Source organism: Aquila chrysaetos, chromosome 12, assembly GCF_900496995.4.
Source record: "Aquila chrysaetos chrysaetos chromosome 12, bAquChr1.4, whole genome shotgun sequence".
Classification (NCBI taxonomy): domain Eukaryota; kingdom Metazoa; phylum Chordata; class Aves; order Accipitriformes; family Accipitridae; genus Aquila; species Aquila chrysaetos.
The window spans coordinates 18,106,600-18,122,774 of NC_044015.1; the positions used below are offsets into that span (position 1 = coordinate 18,106,600).

Below are 16,175 nucleotides of genomic sequence, written 5' to 3' on the forward strand. Positions count from 1 at the left end.
CCCCTGCCCTCACCTGCATGGCAATGTGTGTGCAGCCCCAGGGAAAGTTCCAAAACCAATGCAGTGACACAGTGAAAATCCTGGAAGCAGGAAGACAGCATTAAAGACGTCCATTAAGTAGTGTTTACATATACTGCTGAGGTGAATTACAAAACTCCCCAGAAGTGTTTGCAATGTGATGGCCTTCAAGCCCTAGGAACCAGAGCTGCGGAGGCAGAGAGGCATGCCCGTGGCACACAGCCTTTCCCATTTCCTCTCATTGGTGCAAGTCTGCAGAATGACGACACAGACTTATTCAAAGGAGACATTGTGGAAGCAGACCTGGACACAAGCGACAGAGCTGGAGGCATCTCACTGTAATTAATGAGTAGTGAAACAAGTAGTTATGTTGCACATGTCTAATGAATAGGAATTAGTCATATCTCTGATTCTTGGGCAACTATTTATGCTGCTTATCTGATATTTTAAAGGAAACTGCGCTATTTTCTAGTCCAAAGAGGGATGGGTGGGTAAAACAAGAACTGACTTCTGCCTTTGACTAAACATTAGGAAACTGGTTTCCAAGTTTGGAAGTATCTTTAATTTTGTACTTTCTTGGAGTTTTCCTGACTTCAGTCAGGAGGTGAAATGCCAGAAATACCCAGAGACACCCTATCTAACCAGATGGTTTCTCCGCAGGCATCGCAGCCCAACAGGTGTTTTTCCAAACCACCCCTGAACTCTGAACCTTCAAATCATTTACAGATCTCTTCCACTCAGAGATGAAACCACATCCCTGCATGACTTGTGAAAGCAGGGGCGTGGTGGAGAGCCCGGATCAGCAGAGCTCCTGTGCCTAGTCCAGCTGCTTTGCAACCGTGGCTGGAGCGACCGTGAAGGCTGCTGTGGTCTCAGTTGCCTTCTGGAGCTGGGAACGGAGGAGCTGTGGATGCAATTGCTGTGTCATACTCTGCTTGTGCTGGATGCTGTTAATGTCTGTGGGGCTAAGCACAAGCTGGACACCCATTAGCTCTGTAATTACCCAAACTTTCACCTCTTCTGCTCAGGCTGGAGCCTGAATGGAGCTTAACTAGCCAAAGGCAACTGGGAGACCCTAAATTTCAAACTACAAGCACTGTCTGGTCTGACAGTATTTTCTGTAAGAAACTAAAGCCTTCTGTCCCTGGTGATAAGCTGGTTTTTATTATGAAATATAACAGTTGTATTGTACATGACTGTTCTGTACAATGCAATTTACAGAGTTGCTCTGGTGACAGCTGTCATTGACAGGGTGCCCTTTACAACAGGACTTGTATAATGTCAAAATTTTCATGATTCTAAGGGAGCAGAAAAAGAAATATTTCCATGGTTGAAAATTCCTGTTAGGTAACTATCATTGAAGCGTGTACAAGATTGCATGTCAAAACATTCTTATTGTTAGCTGGTGGGAATTACATTGACTGACAGCAGCAGTTTAACAACTGAGATGCAGTGTAGTTTGTTATTTTACTTGTTTTTCCATAGATCAGCTCTAGTATTTTCGGAGACTATCATTTTGAACTTATAAGCCTCTCTTTAGAAATGCATACTCCCTTCCTCCCACTTTCAGTATCTTTATCAAGTTGGCACAAGACAAGCAATAAAAAAGATTAAAAAATAATGCTTTAATTTTGTCTTGTTATATTGTGCCAGGGTATCATGGCCGCTTCATAACATAACCAATGTGACTACAGGAAATACAGTTAAAATGAAAACGAGCAACACTTTGGGTTTGGGTTTTTCATAACTTAGGACCCGATTCTGTTTCCCTAGTTAGGCAGTTAACCAAGATACTCCCAAGAGAGGACTTGGTGGAAAGCAAATGGAGTTTTACATCAAAGGGAGCTATTAAAGGGAAAAACAGTCGATAGGACAGAAAAAAGACAAGACGTAGCAGTAGGTTTGTCCAGTAAAACGTCACTTTTAAAAGCCACCCGGCATTACTCGTGTGCATTACTTACGCCGCGTTCTAAACTCTCTTCCCTCATCCACTTACAAACGAACACAGCGCCCACGGTGCGTGGCCCTGCTCTCAGGTGCCGGTCCCGGCCCGGCGGCGGGGCACGGGAACGCGGCCGCACGGCCCCGCCGCCCGCCGCAGCAGCCCGCCCGCCGCAGCAGCCCGCCCGCCGCAGCAGCCCGCCCGCCGCAGCAGCCCGCCCGCCGCAGCAGCCCGCCCGCCGCAGCAGCCCGCCCGCCGCAGCAGCCCGCCCGCCGCAGCAGCCCGCCCGCCGCAGCAGCCCGCCCGCTGCCCGCCGCCGCCCGCTAGGTGGCGGGCGAGGCGCTGGCATGGCAGGCGCGTTCCCCGCCGCCCCCCCCGCCGGCGGCCGCCTCCCGCCGTGGGGACGCGCCTCAGGTGCTGCAGCCGCCTGCCTAGAGTGAGAAGAAAGCGTAGCTTGCTTTTACCAGACCGAGGGTGGGTAAAAAAACCGATTAACTCCCCCTTTTCTCCACTGCTGTGAAGCCCTATTGCTCGAACTTCAGAGGCTCTGAACAGTAGTATGTCCTGTTCCTTGGATCCTTTGGTCTGCGAGCTAAGGAAAACCGTTCCCTCGGAGTTCACCTTTTGTTTACTATCTTCACTTGAAAATATTACCTGCTATCATGCAATCATCCTGAAAAATCCCCAAATCTTTTCCCCGGAGCCTTCACCATATTCACCATATTCAGAAGTAGGAGCCTGTGAAATCCGCGGCATCGGGCTGTGATGACATCTCCATCCACATTTAGGTTTTCCACATTTGTTTTACCTCTATTCTTGATTTTGCTCCCAAGAAACTGTTTCTTCAGCGGTTTTACAGCTTGCTTCAGCATAAAGACCACAACTGTAAAACAGCATGTGTGAAAGCTACAGAAATGTTTAGGACAGGAATCTTCTAATGAGAAGATTAGATTAGATTAGATTCCTTCTAATCTTCCAATGAGGTTGGCCTGTTTGTCAGTTTGTTAGTGTACACAATGTTTTATCGAGGAAGTCATATTAACTACACTGCTGACATTGCATTAATATCTCTTGCTTCCTGTCTGTTCACATTACTAACCTAAGTGGCTGTGTCGTACCTGTGTGCCGAAGTCACAAAAACTGACTTAAAAGCCTCTCAGAGATGCTGAGGTGGTTGAGTTCATCTGAATTTGTGCTTCTGCAGCAGTCTGCTCTGGTGGGACTCCCACATTTCAGAACAAAAGCACGCTTTTTACTCAGTCTCTCACATCTGACACGTTCTTAATGTGTCCTGGATTAGGTCTGAGTTGCCATGCACAGAATAAACTATTACAGCCTAATTTTGGATCTAATTGGGCCAGAATGACCTAAGAGTAACTTCAGGAAGGTCACGGGCTTCTGCTTTTGGCTCCAGCACCACAAAAAGCAGTGCCAGTGCACTGGAAATGAAAGCAGTTTGGGATTGCAGTTAACCCTGGATTCACAGTATCAGGGCAATTAACAGTGCTATAAAACGCTAGCAGAGAAGGTGGACAGATATAAAGGAAAGGGAAAAAGAAAGGGAAGAGAGCAAGATAAGGAGAAACAAAAAATTATTCAAGAGTTATATATAGGGGAGTTATAAGGTACTGGTCTTCATTTTTGAAGCCTCTTCATGTGTGTGCACAAGGGCATGCACATGCGTGTTGCCCCAGCACATGACCATAGTAGATGCTGCTGGAGAACAAGAAAGAAAAGGAAATGTGGAAGGAGACAATGAAGAGAAAAGGAAAAGTTCTCTAGAATAAGGAAGCCTGTTATTTTTTACTTGTCTTTGAAGACTGATGGACTTGCATAAACTTGCATAGCTTCCACATGGAAGAACTGATTGTTTTGAAAACGAATGCAGAGATTCACTGCTGGGTAGAGCTATTTCAAAGCAGTAAAACAGCTGGCTCTTTAAAATGTTTTTGAACAGTAACACTGAAAAACTCTTAACGGTAGCAGCGCAAATAAGGCAGCATTAACGAATTCAGTCCTTGCTGGTAAAATACTGCTGTGCTTTTGAAGTAAAAATTTCACACTGGTTTTGTTTGTTTGCTAGGAGTTCATCTCCCTTTTTCACTTTCTTTTAATTGAATGGGATTTTGATTCTGCCTGTCATTTTGAAGTAGACTGGAAAAGAGGGAAAGGCCCTGTGAGAAGTGAATTTAACAACCAAATGCTGCCCCTGAGAAACCAGAGTGGTTCCTCTGTGCCAGGGGCCACCCGCACAGAACAGGGGGGCTGTACGCTGCTCACAGGCTTAGTGTTGCCCAGCTCCCATTTGGGCTTCAAAGGTCATTGGCAACATTTTTTAAAATGTTCTGAAATTTTAGAGATTTGAAAGTCTGTCCACAAGAGTCGTGAGGAGCTCTGGGTGGTGGAAGCTTTTAGCTGTCCCTTATTTCATTTAGGTGCCTAAGGAAAAGCTAACACCTAGTATGAATCTTGCATCAGTGCCCAGTTGTCAAGTTCTGGTTTAGCTCCTAAGTTCTGTTCAGGTTTTCTTTTAGAAAAACTGAAACAAAATCCTGTACTTTCAGTACTGTCAACACACATGAAGTTTCAGTTCAAACTGAATTAAAATCATTAAGATCTATTCAGCATGAGTTTGGCTCTGCCTGAGTTGCCAGGATGCCTTATGTCAAGTTGAGAGGAAGTTTGGGGTTTGGTTTTTTTTTTGGTTGGTTGTGGTTTCTTTGGTAAAAAGGTTGTGTCCAAGTCCCGCTACTCAGGACTACAAAGGTCACCCTGCTTGCTCCCAAGAGCAAACCCTAGAGAAATAGACCACTCACTCAGAAATCTCCTACCTCCACACTCAACATATTGTTTCCTCATCAGGAGATACCAGTTTTGGAAGAACTTGATTTCAGAGTATGAAGCAGTTCCACAGACCACTTAGGCTTGACCTTCAAATGCCTTCGATAGATACAAGCCTTGAAAATGACCCTCTGCACCCTGGGAACTTTTGTGGGAAAAAAAAGAACTGGCCAGGGGGTATATTCTTGACTGTGTTGTTGAGTCAATGAATTGCAGTGCTCTAAAGCAGCTGAAGCCTTAGTCAACCATGAATAGCTTTTCTTAATCTAGGAAAAGAGAGTAACAGTACTAAGACTGACAGTTTGTGAATGTCTATGTTAAATATATGCATGCCCGTATATGACAGGAAAGGAAAAGGAGTCCAGAGGTGGAAGAGCAATTTTGTATTCCAGTGTCTATTATGTGGGAAGAGCAAGGAGCCGAGGAGACACACCCGGGAGCAGACCCATGGCTTCTGCTGTGTTGCTCAGAGTCCTGGCAGTATGATGGGCCCGGTGCCACACGGACATCCCAGTGCCCCCCCAAGAGGCTGCCAGGAACCTGGCAGGGGAAACAGCTGGAGTGGCTAGAAAGCCCATCCAGCTCTCATTGGCAGCATTTTCAGCATTGCAAACGCTTGCCTACCTGAACTTGCACCGTCAATGCTTCAATGTGACGTGCCCAGAAACAAGGAGAGGCTTTGCCAGACCTTCCCAGCAGCACAGGAGTGGAATATGGATCTGGGACAAGTGTGACTTTTGTCTTCGCTACAGCTAATCCCAACACTATGCAGGCAAGCACCCTTAATGAGAGATAGGGACAATAAATTCTGTGGCTTTGTTTAAGCATCGACATTTGGGTATTTGGGGCAAAATGCTTCACAGAAGCAAAGGGGCTGATTTATCTTTTCCTCCATCTTTATATTTTGATTTCAAAATACAGCTTTTTCATGAAGGGTCTATGCTACCCATTACAAACCTGAACAGTTATTGTGGCTCATCTATCATATACATGTTTGCAGATCACAGCATTTAGAATGTGCAGCTGCAAATGGGAATGTAGGAGGGATCAGCGTTGAGGGGTTTGCATTTAGCATCGCCTACTGGAATCCCAAAACTAAAAATGAGCCAGAGGAAAACAGCAGTGCTCTGCTTTGCATACACTTATGGCCAATGAGCAATTCCAAGGATCCGGGTCTGATTTCACAATTCTGCACATGCACCCCTCCAAATCTTTTCAATATCTGCAGTGATAAATGTGTAGGCATCTGAGGGTTGGATTCAGATCTGAAATTAATATTTACTTCTATCAATTAGGAGTAGACAAATGCTCTATGATCATTACCGTAATAAAACCAGAACTTTACCTGTGGAATTGAAAAATTGTGTTTGAAGAGAACAATCACAAGATCTTTAAGTATGCTTAAGTTCCTCTAACTCCCACTGATTTCAGTACAGGCACCTAAACTGAAGTTAAATATGTAAATACTTGTCCCTATTGTATTAGGCCAGAGAGAGAATTTTGTTCCTGTTAAGATTATTGCTACTGTGACATGAAACTGTGTGACATAAAGTAAATCAATATAGCAAGAAAGTCAAAATGTCCACAAAAAATATGTTCACATACCTGCTCTATCTTCCTAGCCCTTTCTTTCTTTCTTTGCTTATTTGTTGTGCTTCTTCCTATGATCTGTTTTGGTCACTCTCAACAGGAAAACCCCATTATAGTAGGTTTTCTTCAAATTGATGCCAGCTAATTTAATTTCAGGCAGAAATTGAACCTTGTTAGGACTGGCTAATTCTTGCAGCTTTTCTGATTTGAGCTCCAGGCACTAATATATGGGAAATATTTAACAGTATTTCGTAAATTGTATTAGTAGTAGGAACATGACTTCGAGACCAACTGTAAAGCCTACAGCAACTTCATGATCGTGAGTATTTACACAGCTAACTAATCCAGAGAGTTTTCATCAGCCAGCCAGGCACAGGAGCAGGTCACCCAGCTGCTGTGGCCAGTTTGCTCGGGGTTTATCTTGTGAAACTGGAAGACTTGCCACAACGCTCCTCTAATCACTTTAGCAATAATTTCTTGGGCAAACTGTTCATGAGATGATAGCCTCAAACCACAAAAGAAGCTTCAAACTTTTAGTCAAAAAGCACTTTCTTTCTTTTCTTTTTTCTAAGGGCTAAGTGCTCTGTGCAAGTTCTTGGCTATGAATAGCTCACCCTGCCTTCTAACCCACAGGCTGAGGCAGTGCTGTAAGCTGGCCCCACACAACCATCCCCACACAGCTCTGCCACTCACCTGCTGACCCCAGGCACTCACTGCTATTCCATCAGTGTGGTATTGTTATCCCAGCCCTACTCACATATTAGGCAAATTAATCTTTTTTTGTTTGTTTATTTTTTGCATGTCGCAGATATATTCTCTCTCATTTAGGCAAAGAATACCAGATGTATGTTTATGTGGACATAACCGTCTGTATCATTTCTGAATACCTCAGCACTCCTCAGGATCATACTTAGGCCCATACTTAGTTTGTCAAAACCTGAGGAAAATCTCTCCCTTTGCATCATTTCACTGATTTGCATGAAATGAGTTTGCATCATTTTACTGATTGATGGTCTGATCCTTACTGTCTGATATTTTCTTTTGTGAGTGCAACATAAACTTGGGTGCAATTGAGCCTCCTGTTTCACCTTCATTGGAAAAGCTGATCTTATGACTGGGCTTGTAAATGTTCTTGATCACTTTGCAAGGTTGCAGTGTAGCGTATGGGGCTTAGAATTCCAGTTACAGAGTCCATCAATGATTTAATATTTAACAAGAAAATGACGTTTGCCAATCACATCTATTGTAAATTTACGCAGCCATATTTCCCCCAGCCATCTATGTGAAGTGGACAGATACTGTATTAACAGCTCAACATGTCTCCAGGTATTTTTAATCCCTTTCCTCCCACTCTGTTCTTCTATCAGGCAATCAGCTTAGGTCAGACTCACCTCAGTGGCCCAGCACAGCAGTCTGCGCTTAGAGGCAGAAAATCTGAATCTTCGCACTGCTGACCTTATTGTTTTACAGACTATTGATTGCAAGTCATCAGGTTTCAGCAGTTCAAAAGTATCGACTTCTGGAAAAGAAAAGCAGAAAGAAGGAATGAAGTCATACACAGGATGAGGGCACTATTGCAACTGAACTGACCAACAGCATTGGGCCGATTTCATGTAATGTGGATAAATAGGAATGAAAAGTGGTTCTCTAATCTCTTCTATGCAGCATCTGAACACAGCCAGCAGCACATCAGTGTGCCTACATGGCCTGCAGAGAAGGGGGTGGTGGCGAGGACCACAGCACGGGTTGGGTGAGACAGGTGTCCTCCTCCAGGGGCTCCAAATGGAGCAGAAGCTCCATGTTTCTCCCCATGGGCCGAGGCCCACCTTATGCTTTGGTCTAGACAGAGCAAGAGGCACCACCTAGTACCAAAGCCAGGGTGGAATGAGTAACAGGGTTGGTAACAAGCCCACCAGCCCTGTTCAGGCTGCTCCAGGAAGGGAAAACGGTGACAGCAGATGGCAGTGCCCGGGTGAGGGCTGGGGGTTGCTGAGCAGCTTCTCAGGGCAGTTTGACTGCTGAAGGGCAGTGGGGATGGGAAGGGCAATGCCGACAGCTAGAGCAGAGAGCCTGAGCGCCCTGGAGGCAGGGTGAGGCCACCTCTGACAGACCTGTCTGAATCTCCCAGACCTAAACGCCCCTAAGTGCCCACCACTTCCCTCTGGCTCTGGTGCGGGACAGAGGGAGCTGTTCCAAACGTTTAAAACAAAGATGGGAAAATAACACGTTTGGCTGGAAGAAGGGTTTTGCAAAATTTCATAAACTCATCATAGGGATTTATTTAAATACTAGGCTTCAAAAGTTGCATAACAAGCAAATAGATGCAGATAATTTTTATGCATCTCACCAGCACTACAAACAAGACCCTTTTTTTCCAATACTCAATCACAGTATTGAAAATATGTTTCCTCCCTTGAGATACTGGTAATCAAGATTGTCAAAAGGGGATTTTTTTTTTTTTTTTTTTTTTTTTAATTCTTCAAGCTGCGACTATTTAAGACAACTTCGAGAAGATCTTTGTTTACATTTTGGTTTTCTAAGTCTCCTTTCATAAATATATTTAATGCAATCCATGCAAGACAAACAAGACCAGTTGTTTCCCAAACATACTCACCTACTGCAATGAACTTACACTATATAAACACATCCACATCCACCCTTGTGCAGTAACTCAGAAATGTGGCAAATGTTGTACCCTCTCGAGACCATGAATTGCAGGAGATCAGTGTCACTCTGTCCCGCCTCCACAGCAGGGACCTGAGATCCACTGAGGCTCTGACCTTGGTCCGCAACCTGTGCTACTCAGCTGTGCCTCCTGGTCTTTCTAATAAAGTATGGTAGCAAAATCTAGCTTTTTTTTTTTGCTATGTTTAAATTGCAGGTTTTGTTTGCCCTTTGTTCCTGTTATTATATTGTATTTATCAAAACTGCGGCATCAAATGTCTGAAGTGCTGCAGGCTGGAGGAGGTTAAAAGTAACAACCAGCAATGCAAATTAGCAAAAATTCTAATTTTGAGTCCTGTTGTACTTGAACCTGATGCTCGTCCCAGCCTGGAAAACTTTATCAAAGGGAAGCAGCATAATCCCAGCCAAAACTAAGAAAATGGCAGTGATAACTAGTTGAGAGTGTGTGACCACATCCTCCAGTTCCTCGGTCAGAGTCATCATTTTTCTCATCTCACAAACAGAAAAGTCCCGTTAGAAGATAACTAGCAAAGACCTCTCTCCTCCTCACCAGCAGCCCTCTGATCTCCGCCCGAGCCACAGCTCAATACAGTTGCATACATTTCTACTGGCTTTTCTTTAAAGTATCTTTAACTTTAAACACTTTAAAGTGCTTTTCACTGGCTTGGCTTCTTTTTGATGTTGCTATACTTACAGAGTGAAATGCACATTCTACCTTTCATTCAAACAGAGATGGTATTTCCCTAGAAAATGGTTTAATTTTCCCTAGAAATGTTTTCATTTTCACAAAAGAGTCAATGAAACTAAATTTCTGAAGTTACATATAACTTACCAAGGTTTAGACTAACAACAGAAATAGTTTGGAAAAGTATTCTTTTGTGGTTTTATTAACAACTGCTTTTCTCTACAATTCTTAACATTTTGTGATGTTGCATGTAGTAAGAATTTTAAGACATCAGCGTTACAACACGGCACTCTGATTCAGGATGCACCATTTGATATTAGACCCATCAGGCCTTTAGGACACAAGTTAGGCTGTGAATTTCAAGGGTATTTTTTGATAAACTATTTGCAAATGAGATGTATTCCAAATGTTTGCTCATTTAATTAGAACATAAAAGATTTTTCTCTTTGACTGGAGCTTGCTTCTGACCCTTCTTGCCTGTGTGTGGTTTGTATTGTTCTTGGCTAATGAGATATAGGATATGTACTAAACATTTACACATTAAAGGCATCCTTCATTCAGCATGAAGGTGTTGATACATCAAGGATACCTCAAACATGCTGAGATTCCAACAACTTGTCAGACAAATTAGCACCTTACCAATCGGGGGTAAAATTGAGTTTCACATTTCTCCCTGGTGGGAAGAAAAAAAAATCAAAAATCACTGTAGTTTAATGCTTTCTTTGTAAGTACGAACACAAAAGGCTTTATCACCTCTGTAGTGTAAATTATAGCCCTGACCAACTATCTGATTTTTAATTCACTGGTTTTAAATGATCCCAGGCAGTTTAGAGCAAATGCATTGTGTCATTCCTCTCTTAGGGCAGACATCTCCCCTCTTTTATTTCTTTCACAATTATTTAAAATCTACACCTATATTTTAAAATGGAAGAAAATCAAAGTCTCAAATCTGTATGTTCCACTAGCATATAACTACCAGGGGTTTTTAACCAAAACTCTAAGGAGTATGTAGAATTAAGGGACTGTATGGCAATGAAACTATAAAGGTTAAATTCTTCAATTTTTTTTTTTTTTTTTCAGCTGACTAGCACTGAAAGTTAGTGCTCAGTGCTTCAGATTGCTGGCACTCTGCATGAGACATTCAGAGCACCAGAAAGACCTACTGTCAGATAATCCAGCCTAATCAAGTATCCCAATCGAATAACTGGGCTGGGAGTAAGGTTAAGATCAACCTTAGGGGCTGTAGACACTGCAGCATGAACCAATGACCATCCTGTACCTCTAAGTCGCAAATCATGTATGTACTCGGGAGACCATGACATAAATTGCTGCCTACACAAGATTTGGGGAGAGGGGGGTTACTATCATAAACCTCTAAGATAGGAATTATTCATGCATCAAAAGGGCTTTCTTGAACTTACATAAGTCACCATAATCCCATCACAAACATACATTTTCCAAGATTATGAGGTCAGCAAATCAAATCAACCTATAATCAAAGCAAAGGGGGGCCTAAGGTTTCTACAGAGATCAGGTATGTACCTGTAGGTCACTCAGTTTCCCCTTGGCAGCTTCTTCATTCTCAATAATCTCAAATTGAGCAGATTTTTTTTAAATACAGGAAAGACATCTGTGGAGGACCTGCCTGGTTGAAGTTGCTTGAAACTCCTTTCAGAAGGAACTGTCATCACACTAATGAATTTTATTATCAGCCCTTCTTCATTTATCATTAAACCCTAGTATCTAAACAAAACATACATACCTTCCTGTTCCACACCTGGGTATCTGCTCAATGTGACTGTTATCCTGTAGCCACAACTTCCCCTTAACTAAGACAGGACACCTTAACTGGTGTCCTGTGTGCGATCACCTTTGTTCAAAGATTCAAAGATCAATTAAACTCATTACAGAATAGCTGCCTGGGAAAAGAGTGTTACCAGAAGCAGGTATTTAATTCTGAGGATGCCAATTCCTTTTCTGCATGTGTGTTTTTCAGAGTTCTCACTACAACAAAATGAGTAGGGCTGTTAGTGCCCAGCAACCTTAACAAGGCAGACAAGGGCTGCTGAAGCAGAGATATAGGATTGAATGCTGACCGTATGGGCATTGCACGGGCATGTCAGACTTGTAAACAAGATTCTTATACAAAGAACTTAATACAGAAATCTGGAGAAAATCAAAGATTTCTATTTTTCATAGTACGTTTGTATGGAAATTCAGAGCATCGCTCCTGCTCAGTAACATATATTACATATATTAAAACACTTGCACAGGTTTTTGCCTTGAGAGAAAAAAATCACAAAGAAAAAGATGTAGAATGTTTAAATGCTTAAAAAAGAAATTTTGGTTCCCATACATATTTATAAATCATTTCACTATATGTAATTAAAAGGTACTGATTCACTGACAGGATCATAATTCTGTAGATAAGTGTTGATATTTGACTAAAACAATAATGGCAAGCACTAATTGTATACGGTCTGTTGCATGGCTACTGGAATCAAGTAGTGAAGAGGATCACAGTTCCTTATTAGTTAGGACCACCTAGTGTGATGGAAAGCTTGAATGATCAAAGAGAAGACAGTTTTATGCTGCAAGTGTTGATATACTCATGAGCTTTCTAGCACATTTTAAGATCCAGTATGAACACTTGACATACTAACTACTGAACAGGGAAATGAGTGTAGTATCAGACTACAAAAGTTTTGTTTGCATCAAAGATAAGTGAATAATATTCAGTGTTATATTCCTATTCCCTATTGTGTCACAAAATACTTTTGTGTTAGTACCAGAGCTCAACAACTTATTTTTGCCTACCTTAATCGAGAATAAATTAACCTTTTTTCCTAATACCAAAGCATGAGAGATCCTATCCTGCTTTCTCTGAATATCCACAGTGATCACTGGGTAGATGGGCTGAAAAAATTTCAGGACATAATCTCTTTGTAGAAATCCATAGTAATCCAGAGTAATTATTTACTTTTCATAACTTGGTCATCCAGTCCCACGGAATTGTTTCTGTGTCTTGACTGAATAGCTGAAATGTTCCAAAGAGAACTATTTATGGTGTCTCTGCAGTATTGTTGGTCATGCCTGGACTCATACAAGGCACAGCCTTTCCTTAAAACACTTTTGTGAACAAAAACCTGTTCCCATGAATGTCTGTAAATACTAACAGAAACACAGACACGATTGAAACGAGCTCTGCTTTGGAACTGAAGCACAACTGAACAGTAAGAATTGTCTTGCAGAATTCAAGTGGCTCTAAATTCTATAAGCAAATCTTTAATTTATTCACGCATATCTGAAGTTATTTTTTTTGTTGCTGTTCAGTCTCCAGCCTTCAGGCTGTTCAGCAGGTCATAGCTTTTGATTCTGTGATTCATCAAATCAAATCTACTCTGTGGATAAAGAAAAGCCTTCTAGTTCAAGTGAGAGGTGCTGGAAACAAATCTGTGTTAAGAAACTTGAATATTAATTTTAGACTCTATCTTAAAAAGAAAAACCTTAAATTATGACTGAATAAGAGTAGTGATCTCCTTTGAGCAAGCTTTTGTTTAACATAACTGAGGGACGTAAGCAGGACACATACAGTCAAATAACAACTTGATGCTTCCAGTAGGGGCAAGTTTTACTAAACAGTTTTACCCTCCATACATACCAGTTTAGCATTTCTCTTTGAAAGCTCTTCACAACTCTTAGCCTGACCACCTCTAAATTCTCTAAAGTCACTAGAATCTTAAACGGTTAAGTACCTTGTTATATCAGGTATAATTTTTATATTTAATATATTGTTGTTTATATTTATACTACACATTTAATATATTGTTATATAAACAAGGAATATATTTCATGTCTCCTCACTAAATAAGCAACATACGATAGCTGGAAAAATATTCATAGATATTAGGTTTGGATTCTTTGAAGTCTGGAATCTAGCAAATAGATCTCAATATAAAATGGACAGCTGCCTAACTAGAGAAGTTGCTACTGCCTCCTTGCCAGTATCTAAAATCCACTTTCTCACTCCTAAAATGTCCGGATGTCTTTGTTGCAACAGCTTGACAGAAGCTTAGAAGAAGAATAAACCAGTGCATATGATCATGTGCTCCACTACAAAGTCAGCATTACTTCACAAAGCCCTCAATCTTGGCATAGAGATGCGCCAATCTCATTCAAGTTTGCTTTTTCAGACTGTTTAATCCTCAATCCTGTGCAACACTACTACAGAATCAGGAATGAGCCTAACACCTAAATTCTGCTATTTTGAAGGCACAATGACAACCCTGGTTTACAGTTCAACTAGAAAACAAAATATTCCTGTAGAGATTTGGGGAATCAATTTAACCTTTTGGAAGAAATTAGAAGCTGGGGCTGTCAACTTTGAACCATCCCCATGTTTAAGGTTCAGACCTCATTAGTTTTGGCTAGGAATACTCTCTTATTACTAAGAGAGTTTCCTCAAGCTGCACTTTAGAAATTCATCTTTTTTGTAAGCTGTAAAGTATCCATAAAAAGCTAAAAACTGTGGGAAAATTAGCATTGACGGATGTTTTCTTACCCTCCATCAGGATCTTATGTACTTGAAACTCATTACAGATCTTCATAGAAACTCTGCTGAATGTGCCTTGGGCTTTGTGCTGATCAGCACACACAGAGTTTACTGCATAATTCATCTCTCTTGTGTCACATTTAATGTATAACATGTATTTCCTGTTAATTATGAAAATAAAAATGTGTTCTTTCTTTTAGAAACATAATCATGAAATTACTACAGAAATTAAGAAACATGGAGTTGTATTTTACCCATTTTACACAAAACTTTTGTTTTCTTTTAAGTCAGTATTACCTCCTGTGCAGAAATAAGAGGAAAGCATTGCATTGAGAACTCGCCAAACATGCTTTGCTTCTCCTTCATGCACCAGGCACAGCCTCTCCCCTGTGGTCACACAAGGAGACTGCGCATGGGATCCCTGTTGTCCCACTGGCTGCCAGGGCCACCCTTCTCACTGGAGCTGTGGGTTGGCATGTGGTCCCCTTAACTTGCTTCCTCAGAGAGGTTTGGATGTTTTCATGTCTCTTTCCATGGATGTCAGTGAAACATTAGGCATCTTGTATCTCATTTTCCTCATTCAAGATTGAAGATTATTCAGTAATATTCTACTTCGCTTCACCCATCCATCTATATGAGTCTGTTCAGCTTCCCTTACCAAAAGAATGAAGAAACAAAAATCCCATCTGAGTATCATACCCACACCAATATATCTTATGAAGTTATATTGTATGCCATACTGAAAGGGTAGGAGAGGGAAAGAGTAAAGTGATGGAGCAAGAGAAGGAAAGGAGCAACACCATAAATCTGAAAATATACCATTCTTATCTGGAATAAGAAGGGTGAGGAGGGGGCTTATCTGTACACAGTGGTACATTTGGCCCCCATATTTTCACTGATACACTGATTATTCCGCTTTGGAGAAACAATCCTGTGCCGGGATTATTTGCTCTGTGGCTGGTGAGGCAACTGGGTTAATACTGCTTTCGCAGTACACACCAGCATCACATCAATATCGGGTTTTTACAGGGCTTTACTAACTACTGAATCAAAGTTGATAGTCCAATAGATGTCATAGACCTATTCTAACCATAGGATTGTATTGCCTGCTTGGAGTACACTCAAGTACTACAGTGTTCAGTTCCCCGAGGAAATCATCTATATTTTGTGATCACAGGTATGTGCATCACTTTCAGAAATGCAATCACATGGAGCTTGAAGCCTACCTCAGATGCTATGGCTCTGTACTGGCTACAAGACACGTGGGAGCCACGGGGTAATCTGAATGGGAGGAAGCAAGACAGCTGCCCTTGTATCCAGCCAAATCTTCTTCCTCAGGAAAGTTTGATGGAGACCAACCAAGTATTATCTCTCGCTTGTGAAGCAGTCCCATATTTCTCCCTTTTCAGAAACTTTCAGGTGATAATTCCCTTTTGACTCTCACCCACATGAAACTCTTCACTCATAATTGCTGAGGTCAGCAGCTGCCTAGAGCTGCCTAGAGCTATATGAAGTTGTGTTTCGGCAAGAGTTCCAGTGACCTCTAGAGAAACAAGTGACTCTGGATAAAAAGACATATTATCAGTAGTGGTGTCCAGGAACCAGGATAAATTTCCATTTCCCCAGCTGTAGAAAGACCTGCAGCAGAACCCCACCAAAACGACTCTGCAGGATGAGAGCACAACTTTGGTAGCTTCTCCAGGCAGTTTCAACTTCACTGTTCTTTGTACAGATGTGAAAAAGAGATTTAACTACCAGAGTTGATGGTTACAGGGATCTGGCTGTAAAAAAAAAAAAAAAAAAACAAAAACCAAAAAACAAAAAAAACCAAAAAAAACCAAAAAAAAACAAAAAAACAAAAA

At 41.6% G+C, this 16,175-nt stretch overlaps 3 long non-coding RNA genes across 4 annotated transcripts in view; 1 reads left to right on the top strand and 2 right to left on the bottom strand.

Annotated features, from left to right (window-relative positions):
• The window catches only part of LOC115349209, a 31,844-nt gene extending 30,226 nt beyond the window's left edge, over nucleotides 1-1,618 (top strand). Inside the window, exon 4 of the long non-coding RNA XR_005933713.1 lies at nucleotides 679-1,618. This is a non-coding gene — a long non-coding RNA (uncharacterized LOC115349209). The remainder of the gene's footprint in view (nucleotides 1-678) is intronic.
• LOC121233713 lies at nucleotides 184-2,138 on the bottom strand. The gene is made up of 2 exons (XR_005933714.1): nucleotides 1,980-2,138; nucleotides 184-270 (listed from the first exon to the last, which is right to left on the bottom strand). It is a non-coding gene; the product is annotated as an uncharacterized LOC121233713 (long non-coding RNA).
• Nucleotides 2,139-2,816: 678 nt separating this feature from the next.
• LOC121233712 lies at nucleotides 2,817-16,090 on the bottom strand. 2 transcript variants are annotated; one of them, XR_005933712.1, is made up of 4 exons: nucleotides 15,540-16,090; nucleotides 14,611-14,966; nucleotides 7,783-7,907; nucleotides 2,817-2,843 (listed from the first exon to the last, which is right to left on the bottom strand). It is a non-coding gene; the product is annotated as an uncharacterized LOC121233712 (long non-coding RNA). The 2 variants fall into 2 exon arrangements; XR_005933711.1 differs by lacking the exon at nucleotides 2,817-2,843 and adding an exon at nucleotides 6,424-6,611.
• Between the last annotated feature and the right edge of the window lie 85 nt (nucleotides 16,091-16,175).